Source organism: Felis catus, chromosome C1 (assembly GCF_018350175.1).
Source record: "Felis catus isolate Fca126 chromosome C1, F.catus_Fca126_mat1.0, whole genome shotgun sequence".
Classification (NCBI taxonomy): Eukaryota; Metazoa; Chordata; class Mammalia; order Carnivora; family Felidae; genus Felis; species Felis catus.
The window spans coordinates 45,438,459-45,460,191 of NC_058375.1; the positions used below are offsets into that span (position 1 = coordinate 45,438,459).

At 40.7% G+C, this 21,733-nt stretch overlaps 1 long non-coding RNA gene across 2 annotated transcripts in view; it reads right to left on the reverse strand.

Moving 5' to 3' along the window:
- LOC102902095 overlaps window positions 1-21,733 on the reverse strand; it is a 351,245-nt gene that overhangs the window by 85,403 nt on the left and 244,109 nt on the right. The window lies entirely within an intron of this gene.

The following is a 21,733-nucleotide window of genomic DNA, read 5'->3' on the forward strand; positions in this document are numbered from 1 at the left end:
GGTAAAGTTAAACGGGTCTTTGGAGTTCATTTAGCCTGGTTTGGATAGAGAGCACTAAGGAGCAAAAAGAGTCCTGAACTTGGGTCAGACTGGACTAGGGTTCTAGTCCTTCACTCGTATTAAGTTCAAGCTATATGACCTTAGGGAAGTCACTTCAACCTGTGTGAAAACTGCCTCATCTGTCAAAAGGAAAAAAAGGTCTCACTCATAGGGATACCAGTGAAGTCTGATAATATAAGTAAATGCACTTGGAAATGCCACTGAACATTTAATTGGGTGAAAAAATATTATTATTGCAAAGAACCCAATAAATGATACCTGAATCCATTGACTAGTAGACTTAACTGAAGCTTCACCTAACTGATCTGATGGAATTGATAGCTTCTATTCATTTTGCAAAAGATGGAGTCATGTCCCTGGCACAGAGAATGTCCAGTGCTATTGTCCTTGTCTCTCCAGCATGCTAGAAACTTATCTCCCACCAGGTCAGTGATATGATGATCACAAGTCACTTATATTTGGTTACCTACTCTTTATTCTGGTTGTATTTCTGAAAAATAATTACTAAATTCAATTACATATTGTGTAAACTACTAAAGTATGAATGTTTATAAAGAGATTTGTTGTTTATATGAAAATACAGGTGATTGCTACGTAAACATTTTAAAGACAGCATGGAAAAAGTCATTATTGCAAATTGATAGTGAATGAGATGATTGTAAAAGACTAGAAAAAAATCACAGAAATCTAAGAGGCCTGTACATTAAAATTTCTTCCAAATGTCTTTTATATCTTGCATCACTTTAAAGAAACTTTAAAGTGCAGACACAGCTTATGAACATAACCATTCAAGAGAATCAACGGGGCACAGCTAACATCCATCAGGGACAAAGTTAAAGCCTTAGCCCTACTTTGCAAGATAGTTATATGAATTTTGCACTAATAGGATTCTCATCCTAACTAAATCAACCACTGATGAACCAACAACAAGTTTTAAACGACTTGTAGGTAATGATTTATTGTCACTTACATACATGACTATCTCCTGATCTGTAGGAGCACTGAGTATAAATCCCATTTAATCAGAGCTACTTGCCACTGAGGAGCCCACAATCTAGTTACACCCTAGTAAAATGTGAAACACTTGCAGTTCAATTACTGACATACAATTTAACTTAAAATTATGCTTCAAGTGCCATGGTGTCAAGAGAAGAAGCTAGATTTTTACAAATAGTTGGAGGGGTGCCTGGGTGGCTCATTCAGTTAAGCGTCCAACTCTTGATCTCAGCTCAAGTCTTGATCTCACCTCAGGGTCGTGAGTTCAAGCACCACATAGGGCTCCTCGCTGGATGTGAAGTCTACTTTAAAAAAAAAAAAAATAGCTGCAACACTATTGTTCCTATCTGCCACTGCCATAAACTACCTGACTTTGTTATCCCATCAATTCAGGGATAATGTTCCTTTATTATCAATTCACCGGGAGGGCTTAGAACAGAGTGGGTTCTCAATTGATCTGAGCAACTGGCATGAAAGGTCTGAGAAAAACATACACCATACTTTGAAGGGGGATTAAATAAAGGGCACAATCCAGGAGGCAGGAAGAGATTGAGCGAGAGCCCGAGAGGAAACGCATCCTGGATCCATTTTTTTCGTAAATATTTCTTGAGCATCTTCTTAGACATCATAACCTCTCTACCTGTGTGCCAAATCTGACCTGCAGCCTTGTTTAGCCCAAGCAATAGGGATTTTTAAATGTGAACTAGCTGCCAACATTAATGTATCAGTAGATACCATGTGCAGATTAGCATCTTCTCTTAAAATATGAGAAGGTCCACCAACACCAGCATATTCCCACATGGAAGCAACGAGCAGGCACTTTCCTAGGCAGCCACTCTTGCCGGCAGATGAGACATGACCTCCGCATTATGTCATGGCCGCCATTGCTCCCTGGTTGGCTTCACTCATTTACGTTCCCGTGTGCCCCTTTGGCAGTTAAGGTTTTGACCCCTTCCTGACCACGTGCCTTGTACGCCGGTGAGCTGGGCCCCTGCCTGTAGGGGCTACAGAATAACAGGGAGTGATCCAGAAAGGCAGATGACATGAACCTGAACAAAAAAGTGGCAATGGGAAAGAAAACAGAAATATGTGCATTCCAGACATCTGTCAAAGACTAAAATCGTGGAGATCAGTGAAAGATCTTAGCTGGCCTTAAGGGGCCATGCTAAGTGATGAAGGGACGTAGGAAGGTAATATTTCCTGTGAGCGTGGTCATGCAAAAGGTGTGGGGGTTTGTCCTTTAAGTAATGGGGGAAAATGAAAGAACAATATGCTCAGATCTGTGCCTGAAAAATGTCCCTCTAGCAATAAGGTGGACATTGGATTGGAATGGATTGGATTGGACTGGATTGGATTGGATTGGGACACTTTGAGAAGGGGCATTTAAGAGAACGGGGTGATGGCCCAGGTGGAAAAGGATGAGGGACCCCAGCTGCAATAGTAGAGGGAAAAAAAGGATAGACTGAAGAGAACTTTCTGAATTCTAAGATTAGCAGATTATACAGACATGTCTTTTCAAGGCGAACATAACCTCTGGCTTAATATTAATCATTTAAAAGACAACATAGTGACAATATAACTTCTACTAACTCAGTTCATTTTGGCTATGCTGAATAGTCTGTACTCAATGGAAAGGGAAATTGCTATTTTTGTCTCTTTATATTTATATCCACGATTCACCTCTTTCCACGAAGGATTCGAGGTGCCTGGAAACTCACTAAATGAAATGCAGCATCTGACAAGTGGCTTCTTCCTAAGAGAACTGACCTGGCAGCATAAATCAGCCTGTCCTGTCAAATGAGACAAGTTCAAGTTGAAGATAGCAAGAAACATCCTCTACGTCAGCTTGAGTCTGCTAGTTACGGTCCCTTCCTTTGTCTGGACAAACATATGGTGAGAAAGTGTCCAGTTTGCTTTACTAAGTTGAGCCTTTCTCCGGGAAAAGGAAGAAATATTGAAACCGGCAGTGAGTTTCAAACAGAACTTACACACCCTTTCCTGAGGACACTTAAAATTATATAAAGAGACACATAAATAAATCAAAACTTTAAACAAGGCAACACCTTAATCTTAAAACAAATGGACTCTAAGGAAAGCGCAGCTCTCAAAATATGTGTGTGTGTGTGTGTGTGTGTGTGTGTGTATCAATTCACATTTGTGCACAGAGCATTTTTGCATTCTAAATCTCACCTAATTTTTTCGTAACAATGGGCAAATAGGCTAGAAAAGAATTATTATCTCCATTTCACAAATGAAACACTGAAGGTCAGAGATTTAAGGACTTCTGGAAAGTCATACACCTTTAGTTCTTAGTGACAGAATTACATCTAAGCATCAGTTTTACTAATTCTCATTTTAAGGAAAATAGGGTAGAAAAAAAAAACAGGAGGAGCTAACATGGAGTTGCTATGGGTTCCCTGGTGTTAGCCCCAAAATGCACATTACATACATTATCGCATTTAACTCTCAAACCCCCTATGACAGAGGCAGTATATGGTTCCCACTTTACAGATGAGGAAACTGAAGCTAGACTTGGTGATTATGTCAAGGTCACACAGATAATTATTGGTGGAGTTGGGATTCAAACCCCAGCGTTCAGTGTCAAATCTAGTTCTTAACCAAGCAAACATCTATGTAAATCCTGCCTCTGCTAGCTATTAACTGTCTAGCCTTGGACATATTATTGTACGTTTGGGGCCTCTGTTAAATAAAATTGGGGGGAGGGGAGCATTGCTGGTTCAGCATCTTACTCTTTGTAGGCCACCAATAAACATTAGTTTCCCTTCTTTCAACCACAATCTGTTGTCACTGGTCATTTTTATAACAGAAATGACCATGTTAATCTAACATCATAAAATGGTAGTGCTTCTACGGACAGGCAGAAAATAGAGAGTGTATCTTAAGCTCATCTTAGGGTCACATTTCACCGCTATTCTCAACCTTTTCTCCCCAGGTTCTTCTTAGGGTAGAATTAAAATGAGGAAACAAAACTACACTTGTTCATAAAATTCATTATCTTGCCAACAAAAGCCCATTTGTTCTGGAATTCCCAAATGACCGGAGCATATTAAGTCTGTGTTGCTTAGTATAGCTTAAATAAGTAAAATCTTGTTCATCAAAGACGCGTTCCAGAAAAATCATCCTTTAAACCTGCAGGCTTTAGAACTTCAAGACTGAGGCACTGGAATTTGAAACTATGTCATGTTTGAAATGGAGAACTCTAGTATTGTGGTTTCTGACCCTTTCAGGTAAATATGCCCCTTTTTAAACATAAAAGAATTTGTGGATTGCCCCCTGTCATAAAAAGAAAAATAGTATTACTGATATATTAAACTCCTGATTTTTAAAACTGCAGTTTTAAAAGTGGCTGTGTTCATTAATGCAGAAATTAGTTTGTATGTTGCCAATTCTATCTAATACACTTAGGTCAAAAAAATAATACTTCGAGCCGCTTAGCTATTTTTTGCAGCATACAAATTCTTATGCATATATGGATTTATGGATCCCTTTCAAAAAAATCTGTAGCATCTCACAGTAATCTACAGGGTAGACTCATTATTCTAAAATATTAGGACTAGGAAGGGTATTTAAGGTCATAGAAATCATCTCAGTACCCAATAAATTCATCCTGGCTTTAACATTTTGAGTGCCAGGCACATGCTATTTATGTGAACACACTCAAAGAGGTGGGAGTCCGGGAGGCTGGAGCAGAGGAGGCGTGGCCAAAAAGACAGAGGTGTGCTAAGCACCTCTCAGATTGGTCTATCTTGCTGCAGAGATATTGGGAAATTCTCCAGAAGGAGCTTACATCGGCCAAAATCTCTCATGTCCCCTGTATCAGTCAGGGTCTCCTCAGGCATATCAAAACCACACTAGTGATTTCAAATGGGAAGGGGAGGGGTAATACAGGCTCCTGGCTCTAAAAGCACTTGAAGGCAAAGGATGCCAAAAGGGGATGGTAAGTAATCCCAGAGATTAGTAACTGCAGGAAGCTGCAACCACCCTACCAGCTTGAGGCACAAAAGGGAGGCAGTGTCAGCAGAGACCAGGAGCTCACTTGTGGCCCACACTGCAGCCGCCTAAGGACATGTAGCCACCACACCTGCTGCTGCGGCCAGGACCACCCTACCTACGGACACCACTAAAGCCATAACTTAGCAGTCACTGGCGATCAGTTGCCACCAGGTCTACTGCTACTAGACCTACTGAAGGCGGCCACCATTCACAGCCACCTGTTTCTGCCTGACAACTCCAAAAGCAGACACAGAAGAGCACTGACCTTCCCCCTTCCTATCCCTTTTCCCCAATTCTACTCCTGCTTTATAATCTCGTGCACCTTCCTCCCACTGGTGAAACAGAGAAGGACGCCAGCCATCAGGGGAGTTTGGGGCGTGCTGTCTGCAGAAGCCGACCCCTGTCCTACAGGCCTGAGCATGGAAACCCAGGAAGGGAGCTGAAAGCATTGCACAAATGACCTGCGTAGCCCACACCTTCAGCTATCCATTTTAGTGCTCATGTTTTTAGCTGCATTTAACTCTCACCAATAATAGAATTATAATACGATCACTTCCCCATAATACAAAGATCCTTTCATCTTTTTCAAATACGGAGAGACATAAAGCCCTGTCAACCACCCAATCCATGAGTCAATTCCACCTGGAAATTCTGTAACCTAAAAACTCAATAGAAAGAAAACTACCAATAAAACTCCTCATAGAAAATATCAAGCGTAAGGAAAAGACAAAAAAAAGAAAGGAAGAAAGAACGGTATAATAGGTACATAAAATATAAGAAAGGACATAGATACAAGTCTTTCAATCTTTGTTCCTGTAATGGATCGTTTATTCCAAATTTGACATTTATCTCCATCTCCTTGCTCCTGGCCGGCGCCCTCTTGGAGAGACACGGCGCTCACCTGTATCATTTCCCATCGCTGTTAGCTTTCCTAAATCCTGGTGCAGCACCTTCCAGAATGAGCCCTGAATAGTTAGAGGAATTTGCTGAACACTATGCTAAATTAGGTCAGTGTGACTGTGACAATCAGTGAATATGTGATTTTATAAAAATATGTTAGTAACTTCAGTTGGTTATTTTCTTTCCGAGTATGGAAACATTTTTACCATTTACATGTAATGTGTTTATCAATATGGTTGTGTTTAAGGCCAACATCTTGCTATTTGTCCCACCTGTGTTTTGGTTTCTTTTATCCTCTTTTCCTGATCTCTGGTGGATTAACTGCATAATTTCTAGTGCCACCGATTTTATTTTTTATTGCTTTGTTAAAATTAACATTTTGTTTTTATTTCCTAGTTACTTTAGGATTTACAGTACACACCTTTAACTTAAAACAGTCCATCTTCAAATAATATTAAACTAATTCACCTGGAACATAAGAAGCTTGTAACAGTGGATTTCCTTTTTTTACGTTCCTGTCTTTTATTTTTTATTTTATTTTTTATTACTTTCCTTTTATTTTTATTTTAATTCCAGTGTAGTTGACATACAGCGTTACATTAATTTCAGATGTGCCATATTCAACACTTCCAGACGATACCCACTGGTCGTCACAGGTGCCCTCCGTAATCCCCATCTCCTATTTCACTCATCCCGTCACCCCCTCCCCTTTAAAATAAAAGGGGAGTTAAGAATCTGTTTTCTGTAGTTAAGAATCTGTTTTCTGGTTTATCTCTTTTTATTTTTTGTTCATGTCTTTGTTTCTTAAATTCCACACATGAGTGAAGTCGTATGGTATTTGTCTTTCTCTGACTGGCTTATGTCACTAATAGGTATTATATTCTCTAGCTCCATCCAAGTTGTCGCAAATGGCAAGATCTCATTCTTTTTATAGTGAATAATATTCCATTATATATACATGTATATATACATATATACATATATGTATATATGTATATACATATGTATAATGTATATATATGTACATATATATATATATACACCACATATGTGTATATATATATATGTGTATATACATATATATATGTATATATATATATATATATATATATATATATATATATATATACACATCACATCTTCTTTATCCATTCTTCTATAGATGGACACTTGGGCTGCTTCCATAGTTCGCCTATTGTAAATAACGCTGCCATAAATATAGGGATGTATGTATCCCTTTGAATTACTGTATGGCAGTATATTTTAATTTCCCCTTTCCCTTATTTACTCATCATACGTTTTACCTCTGCATATATTATAACTTTCCCAATATACTATTATTATTTTTTATTTTAAAGGATCAGTGCTCTCTTAAGGATGATTTTTTTTAATGAGAAATAAATACTGTACATTTGCCCATATATTTACAACGTCTGACGCCATGCTTTCATCATGTAAATCCCAGCTTCCATCGGGTGCCATTTGCCTTCAAACTGAAGAACTTCCTCAGGGCGCCTGGGTGGCCCAGTGGGTTGAGCGTCAACTTCGGCTCAGGTCATGATCTCATGGTTCATGAGTCTGAGGGCCACATAGGGCTCTGTGCTGACAGCACAGAGCGTATTTAGGATCCTCTGTCTCCCTCTCTCTGTCCCTCCCCTACTTGTGCTCTCTCAAAAATTAAAAATAAACATTAAAAGAAATGAAGAACATCATCTAACATATCTCATCATGCAGGCTCAGGTGACATATGCTCTCATCTTGTGCATGCGTGAAAATGTCTTTGTTTTGCCTTTCAATTTTGCATGTTGTGTACCTTCTCCATTAGAGGCCTTGGCATTTTAATCAGCATTAGTTTTTAATGCTTTTTAAATTTATTGTTTGAGAGAGACAGAGAGAGACAGAGAGAGAGCAAAGCAGCGGAGGGGCAGACAGAGGGGGACAGAGGATCCAAAGCAGGCTCCAGGCTCTGAACCGTCAGCACAGAACCTGACGCAGGGCTTGAACCCACGAACCCATGAGCTTGAACCCATCAGCTCATGACCTGAGCCAAAGTTGGACACTCAACTGACTGAACCACCCAGGCGCCTCTAATGAAAGTTATTTTTAAGTTCCTCCAGTTTGATAATTCTAAAATCTCTGCCATATCTGAGTCTGGTTCTGGTGGTGGCTTTCCCCCTTTCAGATTGTGTTCTTTGCCTTTTCATGTGCCTTCTAATTTTTTGTTGACAGCCAGACATGATGTATCAAGTAAAGAGAAACGGAGTAAATGGGCCTTTAGCGTGAGGTGCAGTGCATATCCGGCTAGGAGTGAGGCTGTGTTTCCTGTTCGCTGTAGCTGTCCAAGGCAGAGGCTAAACTTCCCTCCTATGTCTTTAGTTTGGTCTGCCCTGTTGCTTCTGGATTTCCTTAGAGACTCTTTGTTAGATAGGGCCTGAGGTTACACCTCTTGCAGTTGTAATCCTCTGCTATTTCTCAGTAGCCCAGCTGATGCGGGGGCATGTGGACACCAGCAGCAGGCTTCGGATCCCGGGCGTCCTCTCCAAGTCAACTGTGATTCTTTGTATTCACCTGTCTGTCCAATGTTCAGGGTGGCAGCTTGTGACCTCAAGCCTCTCATCAATCTTACAAGAGTTGCTGCTTTGCGTTGTTTCACCTTTTTCCTTGCTGTGAAATGGGAGTGTCAACTTCCAAGGTCTTTACATGTCAGACCAGAAACTGCAGGACCCGTTGCCTTCCAGTTCTGAAGGAGATTACTTTTGGATATAGACATTTACTCTGACAATCTCTTTTAGCACATTAAAGATGTTGTTCCACTGTCTTCTGTCTCGTATGTTTCTGAGACTTCAGCAGCCGTTCCAGGATATTTCTCTTTTGTATTTAATGTGTCTTTTTCTCTGGCTGCTTTTACAATTTTCTTCTTATTGCTGGTTTTCAGCAATCTATGATGTGCCGGGTTGGTTTTTACTCCTGTGGGTGTTTATCCTGTTACGATACTTAGAAAAACTTTGGCAATTATTTAAGTAATTTTTTGACCACCACCTACCACCCTATCTGGGTTTCTAATTGCATGAACATTAGACTATTTTCTCAGGGTGATTAAGGCTGGTTTGTGGTAGGGTTTCTTTGTTGCTATTGTTCTTGTCTTGTGCCTTTTTTTTTTCTATGTGCTCCCACTTAGTTTCTAGCTTGCTGGTTTTTTGTTCTGTTATTAAGACCATCCAGTGAAATTCCATTTAAGTTTTGAACATGTTTCATCTCTAGAGGTTCTATTTGGTTCTCTATGTATCTTTTATTTACTGACTCATATATATGTTTCTATAATTCTTTAAATCCCTGCAAACATTTATGACAGCAGTTCTGGAGTCCTCATCTGCTAATTCTATCATCCCTGTTACTTCTGGGCCTATTTCTACTGATTATCTTTTCTTCCAGTTATGGGTGACATTTTTCTGTTTCTTTGTGTGTCTAGTAAATTTTTACTGAATGCTGGGCATTATAAGTTTCACATTACTGAAGATCTGGATTTTACAATCTTCCTTTAAAGAGTCTGAAAGTTTCTTTTCGTGGGGCACTTAATTGCTTGTGAATCAGCTTCATGCTTTTAAGATTTGTTTTTAATATGCTAACTAACTTGGCGGTAAATTAAAAAATTAAAAAAAAGAAACATGTATAAAAATGAAGGATTACACCATAAATAAATCAGGTGTATTCCATTTAAAAAAAAAGATTTGTTTTTAAAGGTTATTCGGGTAAGTCTAGAGTAAGACTATCCTTTACTCCATTACTAAAGACTATCCTTTACATCCATTACTAAAATGCCGCCGCTACTGAGGCATGAGCCTTCTTGGGTCTCGATGGAATGTCCTAGATGTCCAGCAAGGTCTCCACACCCTGGCTCTTCAGAACTCCCAGCTTTTTGTGGGCTTTAGGAATTGTTTGGCTTATACCTCCTTGGCCGATATTGTCTGCTTGACCTCAGAGAGAAGCACTCTGCACCTGCACAGGATGATATTTATCCAGACTCAAGGGGACCCCTAAGCATATTTCTGAATCTCTTTCTGGGCTTACCTCCCTCTTCTGTGGTACTCCGCCCTGTAATTCAAGCGTCGTAGGCCTCCCCAAATGCTTATCTATTTCCCTGATTCAGTGAAACTGCAAAGCTCTCCTTAGGTTCCCCCTCCCTGTCCCACGTTCCAGAGAATGCCTCCAAGTTGGAAGCTGAATTGACCATGGGCCTCGCCTCATTTGTTTACCTTCTCTTGTGAAGCATAATCCCATACCGTCCAATGTCTTTAAACAGATGTATCATGTATATTGTTCAGTTTTTCTAGTTGCTTATGGCCTGTGAGCAAGTCTATTATCAAATGCCAATAGACATTTTTAGCATTTCAGTATAGCAAAAAGTACATGGGATATTCCACATGCTCATTTATGCATTCACTTAACAAACAGCTATTAAATATCTAACAAATTCCTGGCAACGTGCCTCAAGAAAAAGCCAAATTGTACCCTGGGAAAAATCTAACACTTAGAATCAAAAGATCTTGGTTTTGATCTTGGTTCTCTATTTTTTCACTCTGTGACCAGTCACTTAACCTCTCTGAGTCTTATTTCCTTACTGTTAGAACAGGATAATAATGTGCCTACTTTTCAGGATGATTGGTATGGCTACACACATTGTCCACAAAACAACCAGCCAATTTCTGGCACATAGCTTGAGCCTGATTGATTGCAATTATTGTTTTTATCAAACGTGCTACGAAGAGAATTGAAGGGACAATAAATCAGCAGATTGGGGTGAAAAATGCCTCCATTGGAGGCTAGCAATAACCCCATGCCTGGATGTAAATGCCTAAACTGGGAGACATCCAAGAGAAAGAAAGAACAATGAAAACTGAGAGCTTAAAGAAATAAACTTTCCCTCTGGCTAAGTAAGGGAAAGCCTTAGATTTCCAAGTGTGCAGCCTGAGATTTCCAAAATAAGTAGTACAGGCTCACCCAAGCACTGAAAGGCAGACCAGCAGCTACTGATAAGGCAAGCGCATTCCTTAAAGACAGAAGACTGAGCACCAGAACAACGGGACCCCAAGTCAAGAAAGTTATGGCAGCGCATGAAGACGGAGAGTAAGACGGCCTTCGGTGTCAGTCTCCATGACTTGGGTGGAGAGCTACAGCTAAACGTGGGATTTCATGACAAGGAGAAAGCAGACCGTGCCAAGTTAATGAGCCAAACATGAAAATAACAGTGTTTCCAGTTAACTAACCATAGTAGCAAAACCCTTTGATCTGTGTGCGTTCTATTTTTCAGAAATACTTAGGAGAGCTGCAAGAAATGATTACGGGTGAAGGAAGAGGGATAAATGCTACATCAGAAACAACCCATGGTATTAACTAACTGGGGGCTGAAATGAAAGAATGAATGATGTAGATGTGAAACTTTCGATCAGGCCATTTCCCAAAGCATGCCGAAATCGACTCTGTGCTTTCTGCTCCAACACAATTTTTTTAAAAAAATTTCTTTTAATGTTTATTTATTTTTGAGAGAGAGAGAGCGAGAGAGAGACAGAGCATGAGCAGTGGAGGGGCAGAGAGAGAGGGAGACACAGAATCGGAAGCAGGCTCCAGGCTCTGAGCTGGCAGCACAGAGCCCAATGCGGGGCTCGAACCCACGGACTGTGAGATCATGACCTGAGCCAAAGTCGGCCTCTCAACTGAGCCACCCAGGCGCCCTTCCGACACAATTTTTGTAAGTCACCTTAACAGAAATGTGTTTAAATAAATTAACACTGTGTTAATTTCCTTGTGTTCTGATTTATCTCCTCTAATATAACAGAAGCACCTTGGATTCAGTCAGTGACGACTTATTTTTCCTTACATGCCATTAGCACCAAATGCTAATGTGTGGCCCATAGTAGGTGCCCCATTAAGTGTTTTATGCATAAAAGTCTGAATGAATTAATGAATGGAAAGAAAATCAACCACTGTGACCTAATTAGTAAGAAAAATATTATGAAGGGATGACTTTTCAAATGAAGCTGGCCACTGATCAATCAGAACGCTGATGCTTACTTACTACAGATGGGACATAGTTTTATGTAAAGCTTCTAGATACATCATCACCCCCTCTTTCCCCTCACCCGATTTTGCCATAGAAAATACACACTCTCATGGTTATGTTGAGACAAACTCTCAGAGGCACTAACAGCAAGAAATAAACCAGAGCAATTTATCGCAGGAGACCTTGATGAAATTTTGGAAATTTTGTCTCATATTCTCATTTTGGATGGTTTCTGCTTTAGTAAATTAAAATTCCTTAAAATACAAGGCAATACCAATCAATAAACTCAGGCAGAAATAAGACTTGTTAAATGACATTATGTAAGGGAAACTGTTTATGAGATTTTGTCCCCCATCTCCATTAGAATCATCAAATAGGGCTTGCTTATTACTCCTGGATTCCTTGGAGCAGATCCTTCGAGAATGACCAAACTACACTCCTGAATAGACTATATATTGTTTCTAATGTGGTTAATTTAAGAACAATTACACCCAAAAATAAATAAACGTTGAAAAAAAATTTAAAAAAAAAAAAAGGGGGGCGCCTGGGTGGTGCAGTCGGTTAAGCGTCCGACTTCAGCCAGGTCACGATCTCGCGGTCCGGGAGTTCGAGCCCTGCATCGGGCTCTGGGCTGATGGCTCAGGGCCTGGAGCCTGTTTCGGATTCTGTGTCTCCCTCTCTCTCTGCCCCTCCCCCGTTCATGCTCTGTCTCTCTCTGTCCCAAAAATAAATAAACGTTGAAAAAAAAATTTTTTTTTAAAAAAAAAGAACAATTACATATGATGTACTATAAATAAGAGTAGTAACTTAATTTGTATAAAAAAACTACCTGACTTGGGGCGCCTGGGTGGCGCAGTCGGTTAAGCGTCCGACTTCAGCCAGGTCACGATCTCGCGGTCCGGGAGTTCGAGCCCCGCGTCGGGCTCTGGGCTGATGGCTCAGAGCCTGGAGCCTGTTTCCGATTCTGTGTCTCCCTCTCTCTCTGCCCCTCCCCCGTTCATGCTCTGTCTCCCTCTGTCCCAAAAATAAATAAACGTTGAAAAAAAAAATTAAAAAAAAAAAAAAAAAACTACCTGACTTAAAGGCCAAGCGTTTACTGTCCAGCCTGTTGTCACTTCCTTTACACGCACAGCCCAGTTCGATGGCACCTTATCACACCAAGGTGTCGCTTTTGGCATCAGGGCTTTTATTACTATTTCAACTGACTTCTTTCATGGCTATCTATATTTGCTCAAAGTCTAAGAACCAAATTTAAATCAGAAGACCTTTAGGAGATTTGGTGCCATACAGAGATGTCCTCTGAAATTCTCACACTGGTTAGGTATTATCCTGGGGACAGTATCCTATATTTCTTTGGTGCTGCAATATCGTCCCTTTCTATTCTATGATGCCTCTCTATAGTCAGTAGCCTCTGTGATGCCTTTAAAATCCTTTTAATATGAATAGTAACTGCTTGACAAGATCCGAAGCCTTAAAAGTTTGCCTTTTTGCCAATTAGACAAAACAATGAAGTTTTTTTTAAAGGTTAGATTTATATTTTGTAAAATTATGATACTAAGTGAACAGCGGGCCAAGTTTTGACAAACGTGTGCACCTGTAAAACTGATATTTCTATCAACATACAGAATATTCCCACCGCTTAGAAAGTTCCCTCATAGACTTTACCAGGCAATCTCCTATGTCAGAGACAGTTCTTCTAAAATTTGTTTTCTACAATAAATTGGGTTTTGCTTGTTTTAGAACCTCATGTAATTTGAATTATACAGAGAGTACTACTTTTTATCCACCTTCTTTGGTTTACCATAGTGTTTGAGAAACTTATCCATGAGTTTCATTCATTGCTGAGCAGCATTTGTTTCTTCTCCATTTACCTGACGCCAGACAAAAGGGTTGTTTCCAGTTTGAAGCTGCTATAAATATGTTTGTGGATGTATTTTTGTGGACATTTGCTCTCATTTCTCTTAGAAATAAACCCAAGAATAGACTTATAGGGTGGTAGGGTAGGTGTATTTTAACTTCATAAGTGACTGCCATGGTTTAGTGGCTGCTGTGGTATGCTGCCCGGATCCCCCTTCCAGGACTAATGCACACATTCCCTCATCTGCTAGAAATGCTGGCAACTCCTGCCAACAACGTAAGAGGTTCCCCTTTCTCTGTATCCTCGTCAATGCCTGTTGATTCTCATGTTGTTAATTTTAGCCATTCTGTGTGGTGAAAGGTAGTATCTCATTGTAGTTTTGATTTGTATTTCCCTGATGATGAGTGACGCTGAGCATCCTCTCATGTGTCTGTTGGCCATCTGGATGTCTTCTTTGGAAAAGTGTCTATTCATGTCTTCTGCCCATTTTTAAACTGGAATATTTGTTTTCTTGGGTGTTGAGTTTCATAAGTTCTTTATATACTTCGGATGCTAACCCTTTACCTGATATGTAACTTGCAAATATCTTCTCCCATTCCATAGGTTGTCTTTTAGTTTTGTTGATTGTCTCCTTTGCCATGCAGAAGCTTTTTATTTTGAGACAAAAATACTAATTCGAAGGATGCATGCACCCCAATCTTTATAGCAGCATTATAAACAGTAGCCAAATTATGCAGAGCCCAAATATCCATTGGTTGATGAATAGATAAAGAAGATATGGCATATACACACAATGGAATATTGTCAGTCATATGGAATATTTGTCCAGTCAAATGGAATATTTACTCAGTCATAAAAAGAATGAAATCTTGCCATTTGTAACTACAGGGATGGAGCTAGGGGGTATTATGCTAAGTGAAATAAGTCAGAGAATGATAAATACAACATGATTTCGCTCATATGTGCAATGTAAGAAACAAAACAAATGAACATAAGAGAGGATTAAAAAGAGGCAAACCAAGAAACAAACTCTTAGCCATAGAGAATAAACTAAGGGTTGCTGGAAGGGAGGGAGGTAGGGGGATGGGTTAAATAGGTGATGGGTAATAAGGAGGGCACCTGTGATGAGCACTGGGTGTTGTATATAAGTGACGAATCATTGAATTCTAGTCCTGAAACTAATATTACACTATATGTTAACTAACTGGAATTTAAATAAAAATCTGGAGAAAGAAAAAAAAAGAAATGTTAGCAGCGGACAGCTCTAAGTTAAATCCCTCTCTGGGACGTGCCCTTGGCAGAAGAGAGCTCCCTCACCCAACACTCAGGGCTGGGACTAGGGTGAGGCAAGCAAGGTGTGTAGGGTACAAAATTTTAGGAGCTATTGCTCTAACGTTGGTACAGGTATAGTTGCTTCTCCTACCAACATACATCTGCACACAAATTCAGAAGCTCTTTTCTCGGGACACCTGGGGGCTCAGTCGGTTAAGCGTATGACTCAATTTCAGCTCCGGTCATGATCTCACAGTTTGTGAGTTCGAGCCCCGCATCAGGCTCCATGCTGACAGTGTAGAGCCTACTTGGGATTCCCTCTCTCCCCTTCTCTCTCTGCCCCTCCTCCACTCATGCTCATGCTATCTCTCTCTGTCTCTCTCTCTCAAAAATAAAGTTTAAAAAAAAAAAAGAAGCTCTCTTCTCTACCACCTTGAAAGGCTAGGCCTATTACGACTTGAAAGGTAGCAACTCTTAGTTTTTGCCTTCATAATAACTTTTTCTCTCTGTAGAACATAATACAACTTAGCAAGCATTTCCATCTGTGGATTCTCTTTTTGTCCTTGTAGGATGCTTAGCAGGTAGAGAAGGGTTTTACATGCAAGGAGACTGATGCGGGACATGGAGTGACATCGCCAATAACAAAGCCAGAGTTAAGTCTAAGTCCTAACACATCATAAGCACCAACCTTTTCCATAACTGCCTTCCTAACATGCTGTAAGTTCCTTCCTGGCAATTTGGCTTACAAAGAGACAAAGGTACAGGACTGGGAAATGCATGAGCACTGATGATATAAACTTTCCTCCAGCCAAACTACAAGACAACGACCACGCACACTGGCTCTGCATGAACCAGCTATCTCTGATAGTGCTTTTCTCTAACATGGGAAAAGTGCTTTTCTCATTATATGTAATTCTGTTTCCTTTCTTAGCACTAAACTGTTAGTCAGTAGACCTAAGGGTTATTCCTATTCTGTTAAGAAATGGGACTATCATTTTAGGGAAATCATATCACTTCTCAGAGTTTCATTTTCCCCATCTATAAAACGGGCTCTCAGATTAATGTGTGATTTCAGAGACTCTGTGTGTGTGTGTGTGTGTGTGTGTGTGTGTGTGTGTGTGTGTAAACTACCATACTATTATCACTCTCGATCTGTCATTTCATGAAAGAAGAGAATAAAAGACACTCCTCTAAAATGAATGTATTCAGGGGCACCTGGGTGGCTCAGTCGGTTGAGTGTCCGACTTCGGCTCAAGTCATGATCTCACAGCTCGTGGGTTCGAGCCCCATGTCGGGCTCTGTGCTGATGGCTCGGAGCCTGGAGCCTACTTCAGATTCTGTGTCTTCCTCTCTGTCTGCCCCTAAGCCACTCACATTCTGTCTCTGTCTCTCTCAAAAATAAACATTAAAAAAAATTTTTTTTAATAAATAAAAAAAGTAAAATGAATATATTCAGCTGATGAGATCAATATAAATGCCATTGTCATAACTAAGCCTGAGCCGTAGGAAAGACAGTCTCAGGTGATCTGTGAGACCCTTTTTTTTTTTTAAATTTTTTTTTCAACGTTTATTTATTTTTGGGACAGAGAGAGACAGAGCATGAACGGGCGAGGGGCAGAGAGAGAGGGAGACACAGAATCGGAAACAGGCTCCAGGCTCTGAGCCATCAGCCCAGAGCCTGACGCGGGGCTCGAACTCACGGACCGCGAGATCGTGACCTGGCTGAAGTCGGACGCTTAACCGACTGCGCCACCCAGGCGCCCCTGTGAGCCCTTTTAATTTCTGAAGTTACTGGCTTTTCTAAAGGCAACATGAGAGTGTTTATGAAAAAAGCATGGTCCTTGGGGGTAGGTAGCAGTTCATAACGTTTTTGATTTTCTGCGGGAATTGCATGAAGAGGCTTGTCACTGGGAGCTGGACACCAGAGGATAGGCCTGGCCGAAAGAAATCTGATCATTAAAAGCAATGTTTGTCTGCAAGCTTATTTTGTTCAGGGACGATCTACATCCACCAAGCGCCTCAAGTTTTAAGAGCCCCACAAACAACACACGGCCCCGCGGCCCTGTGAGCCTGCGAGGCCAACATGATCAGTCCGCAGCAGGTAGTGGCCCTTGCACTTGATGGCTGAAGTAGGCAGTAGGCCTTTCATTCCCGACATTCATTTTTTTAAATGTTTATTTAGTTGTGAGAGAGAGAGAGAGAGAGAGAGAGAGAGAGGCCTGCGCGAGTCCGGGGAGGGGGGATGGGGTGGGCAGTGGGGGGTGAGTGACAGAGAATCCAAAGTAGGGCTCGAACATACAGGGCTCGAACTCACAAACCGTGAGACCCCGACCCGAGCCAAAGTCAGACCATCAACCAACTGAGCCACCCAAGCGCCCACCCCAACAATCATTTTTAATGAAAGCAAGCTTGAAAAGGTCCCTCCGACGTGCTCCGTCTGAAGGGAAAGAATAACAACTAGAAGTTTCAAGCCCCATTTGTCAGCAAACAATTCAGCTCTACCCTACACATTTGTTCTTTTTTCCCATTTACTTTTTAAGTTTTTATTTAAATCCCAGTTAGTTAACATACGGTATAGTATTAGTTTCAGGTGTAAAATCTAGTGTGCTTGTTGTGATGAGAACCGGGTGTTGGAAGGAAGTGTTCTTATATACCCATTTCCATGTTTAAAGTACACTTTTTTGTGTACTTTTGGTGAAAAGTACTCTATCTCGTACACCCGTTTACTTTTAAAAGTGCACAGTAATACGTAAGTCTCCTGATATCCTTCATGGTTTGTGAGCAGTATCATTTAATCCTCTTAGCAATCAGTCCTTTCTCATGGAGACACTGGGACAGAGACCAGAGCCATGATCTTCACAAACCTACGTAGCCGGAGACCAGTGGCATCAAGTTATTTGCCTGGATTACAAATCTCTACGGATGGACACCGAATCTGTACCCACAGCACCGAGTCCGATGCCCAGGATGTGAAAGGCACTCAATGACTATTTTTTGACCAAATGAATGGATGAATAGTTATACTAAGGAGCAAGAGAGTCAGGTTTATGCTGCTTTTTGATCACCTTTGGCTAGATGTAACGAACCTCCAGAGAACTTCTGGAGTTGCAACCATGGAGATGCCTGGGGACATGGTCAGCCTCCTATTTTTATTAATTAATACATATGCATGGAACTACTACCACGTGAAAGGCAGGATGTTAAGTGCTTTAAAAATTTTTACAAGAATAGGTATGGATCTTATTTATTTATGTCTGGAAAATGATGTTAGTGAGTAGAAAAATCATACTTTCCCTCTACTCATTCTACCTCTTCCTCCGGCCTCCTATCCTGCCTGCTTCCCATCAACAAGGCTGGTAAATGCAAGCATTAGCCTATAGACACTGGGTTAATGTTAAGATTTCCTGTTATTCATCCCAGATTTCCATGACAGTCAAACAAACAGGGAAATAATAGAGAGATATACCAGCATTTCCACCACGGCCATGTTCCTGGTAAACTAAATATGTCTTATTAAGTCAAATGCTTTGTTCTACTGACTTCCAGGAAAACTGGTCAATTTCACTCTCATTTACTGTAATCTTCACTTAGTAAGAATTCCTAACACAAAAAACTCAAATTAATCGTTCTTCATCCTAGCACGCTCACCAAGAGAGTCTTAAAAACATACAATGCAATTTGCTGACTTCACCCAAGATCAACTAAACCTGAATATCTTGGTTTCACTTTCAAACTGCTTTTCAAAAGAGAGAGAGAGAGAGAGTTAGAAGCAAATACCTAGTTTTGCTATATAGGGAGCAGAGAAATGAGGAGGTAGCTGGAGGGGGGATGTGAGGTAAAGGGGATGTTATTTTTGAAGATGAAAAATCTTACGCCACGTTCATAACCTGTTGGGAAAGATTCAGTAGAAACAGAAGAAGAAATATATTAAAGATTCAGGAGACAACGCAATTGGTAGAGGCAAGTCACTGAGTAGGTAAAAGGGAATGGATCCAGGGCACATGAGCAGGACTGGTCTTTGATAAAATCATGAATCTTTACCTATATTAAAGGACGAAAGGCAGAGTGTGGTCGGTCGGTGGATGTTGTGGTAAGAGTATGTAGAAATTCTACTTTCTCAATGAAACTAGAAGCAAGGTCAAGAAGAAAACAGTGGGGGGAGAGGGGAGAGGGGGGTTAGAGGTTTGAGAAGCCAAGCAAAGATATGAAATTGTTACCTAGCAAAGGAGCATAGCGATTGAACCAGGAAATTAGGGAGCATACAAACATCACATCAACAAAACAGACGAAGACCTACTCTTATGGCGTTTACATTCCTATGACAGAGTTAATAAATAATCAACCTAATGTCAGATAAACTCTATGAAGAAAGTTAAATTGGGGTAATGCAGAATGAGGACAGGATGCCCTCAGTAGGAAGAAGACCTTTTCATCAGATAACACTTGGGAAAGATCTGAATAAAATCAGGGAGCAAGCCTGGGCATGGGGGGAGGGATTATTCCGCAAAAAAGAGAACCCCAAGTGCCAAGTCCCTAACGGTACATGCTTGATATATTTAAGAGACAACAAGTATATGCATGTGGCTGGAATGGAGTGAGCAAGGGATAGAGTGAGAGAACGGAAAGGTAGAGAAGAAGCCAAGGGACAGACTGAGATGCCCCTTGTAGAGCATGTGTTTATTCTACAAGGTTAGGAAAGCCCCTGGAGGGGTTTAATCAGGGAACCTGGGACCCTCGGAACTTTCTGAGTGATAGGGGCTAGAGGAGGTGTCTTTGGTTATTCATAACAAGCCATTTTCAGCCATGTTTGGGTTTATGCTAGTGAGATGACTGGTTGCTGATGGCCATTAGAGAGTTTCAGGACTGAGGCTGGTTGGCAGAATGACCAAGGCATGACTGGAGGACTGGAGCTTTCGGCCCCATTCCCCAGCCTCCAGGGAGAAAAGAGGGGCTGAAGGAGGTTGCATCAGTCATGACAGGCCAAAGACTCCATCAATCATGCCTATGTAATAAAACCTCCATGAAAATGGCCAAATGCAGTGTTTGGAAAGTTGGGTCGGTGAACATATTGAAGTGCAGGGAGGGTGGCATGCCTAGAGACAGCAAGGAGGTGCCCTGCTCTCCTGTCCCCTCCTGTGTTCTATGCATCTCTTCCATTTGGCTGCTCCTGACTTGTGACTTTGATAACAACTAGCAATAGTAAGTAAAACACTTGCCTGAGTTCTGTGTGCCATTCTAGCAAATTCTCAAACCTGAGAAAGGGGGGTTTAGGAGAACCCTTCCAACTTTGCAGCCAAGTCTGACACACGTGTGAGGTACCTGGGAACCCAATGCTTGTAACTGGCATCTGAAGTGAAGGCAGTCTTGTAGAACTGGGCCCTTTTTTTAAGTTTACTTATCTTGAGAGAGAGTGCGTGCACACATGTGCACATGAGTGTGAGGAGGCAGAGACAGTGGGAGATAAGAATCCCAAGCAGGCTCTGCATTGTCAGCACAGAACCCAACACGGGGCTCAATCCCACAAACCATGAGATCATGACCTGAGATGAAACCAAGAGTCAGACGCTTAACCAACTGAGCCACCCAGGCATCCCTACACCTGGGCCTTTAAACCTAGGAAGTCTGATGCTAACTATAGATAGTTTGTGTCAGAACTGAACTGAATTGTAGGACACCCAGTTGGTATCCAAAGAGTTGGAGAATCCATTGGCGCGAGACAAAAATCTCACACATGTGGTATCAGAAGTATTCTGAGCGAAAACATACAAGAAGTAGGTATTCCTTAAAATTCATTGAACAAATCTTTAGTCTATTGAAAGGTAACTGCTTGCGAAGAATTTGTTATTTATATATGCTTTAAATCATGGGACCAAAACGTAACTTTATATTCAGTGTGAGAGGTATTGTAAAAACAGCACCAAAAGCTTCTTTTTTTTAAGGACTTACACAATAAACAAACTTCTGGCAAGGTTTATTTTAAAAGAGAGAGTATAAGCATAAATAAGAAATATCAGGAATACAAATAAAAGCGTGTATAGGTAGAGATTCTGAAAATCTTAAGAGAGTACCGCCAATAATCTAGATTAAGAGATTTTAAAACTTAAATGGATTGGACAACCTCTTAGAAAACTACAACAAGCAAAATTAAAAATAGAACTACCATAGGATCCAGCAATTTCTCTAGTGGGTATCTATCCAAAGAAAATGAAAATACTATTCAAAAAGATATATGCGGCCCTATGTTCATTATAGTATTATTTACAGTAGCCAAGATATGGAAACAACCCACATGTCCTTTGATAGAGGAATGGATAAAGAGGTGTGATCTATATACAAGGAATACTACTCAACCATAAAAAAAGAATGAAATCTCGCCATCGGTGACAACAGGAATAGACCTCAGAACATTATGCTAAGTGAAATAAATCAAAGAAAGACAAATACAGAGTGATTTCACTTACTGGTAGAATCTAAACAAACAAACGGAACAAAACCCAAACTCTTAAGTACAGAGAACATGGTGGTGGTTGCCAGAGGGGAGGGAATTGGAGGAAAGCAAAATGGGTGAAGAAAAT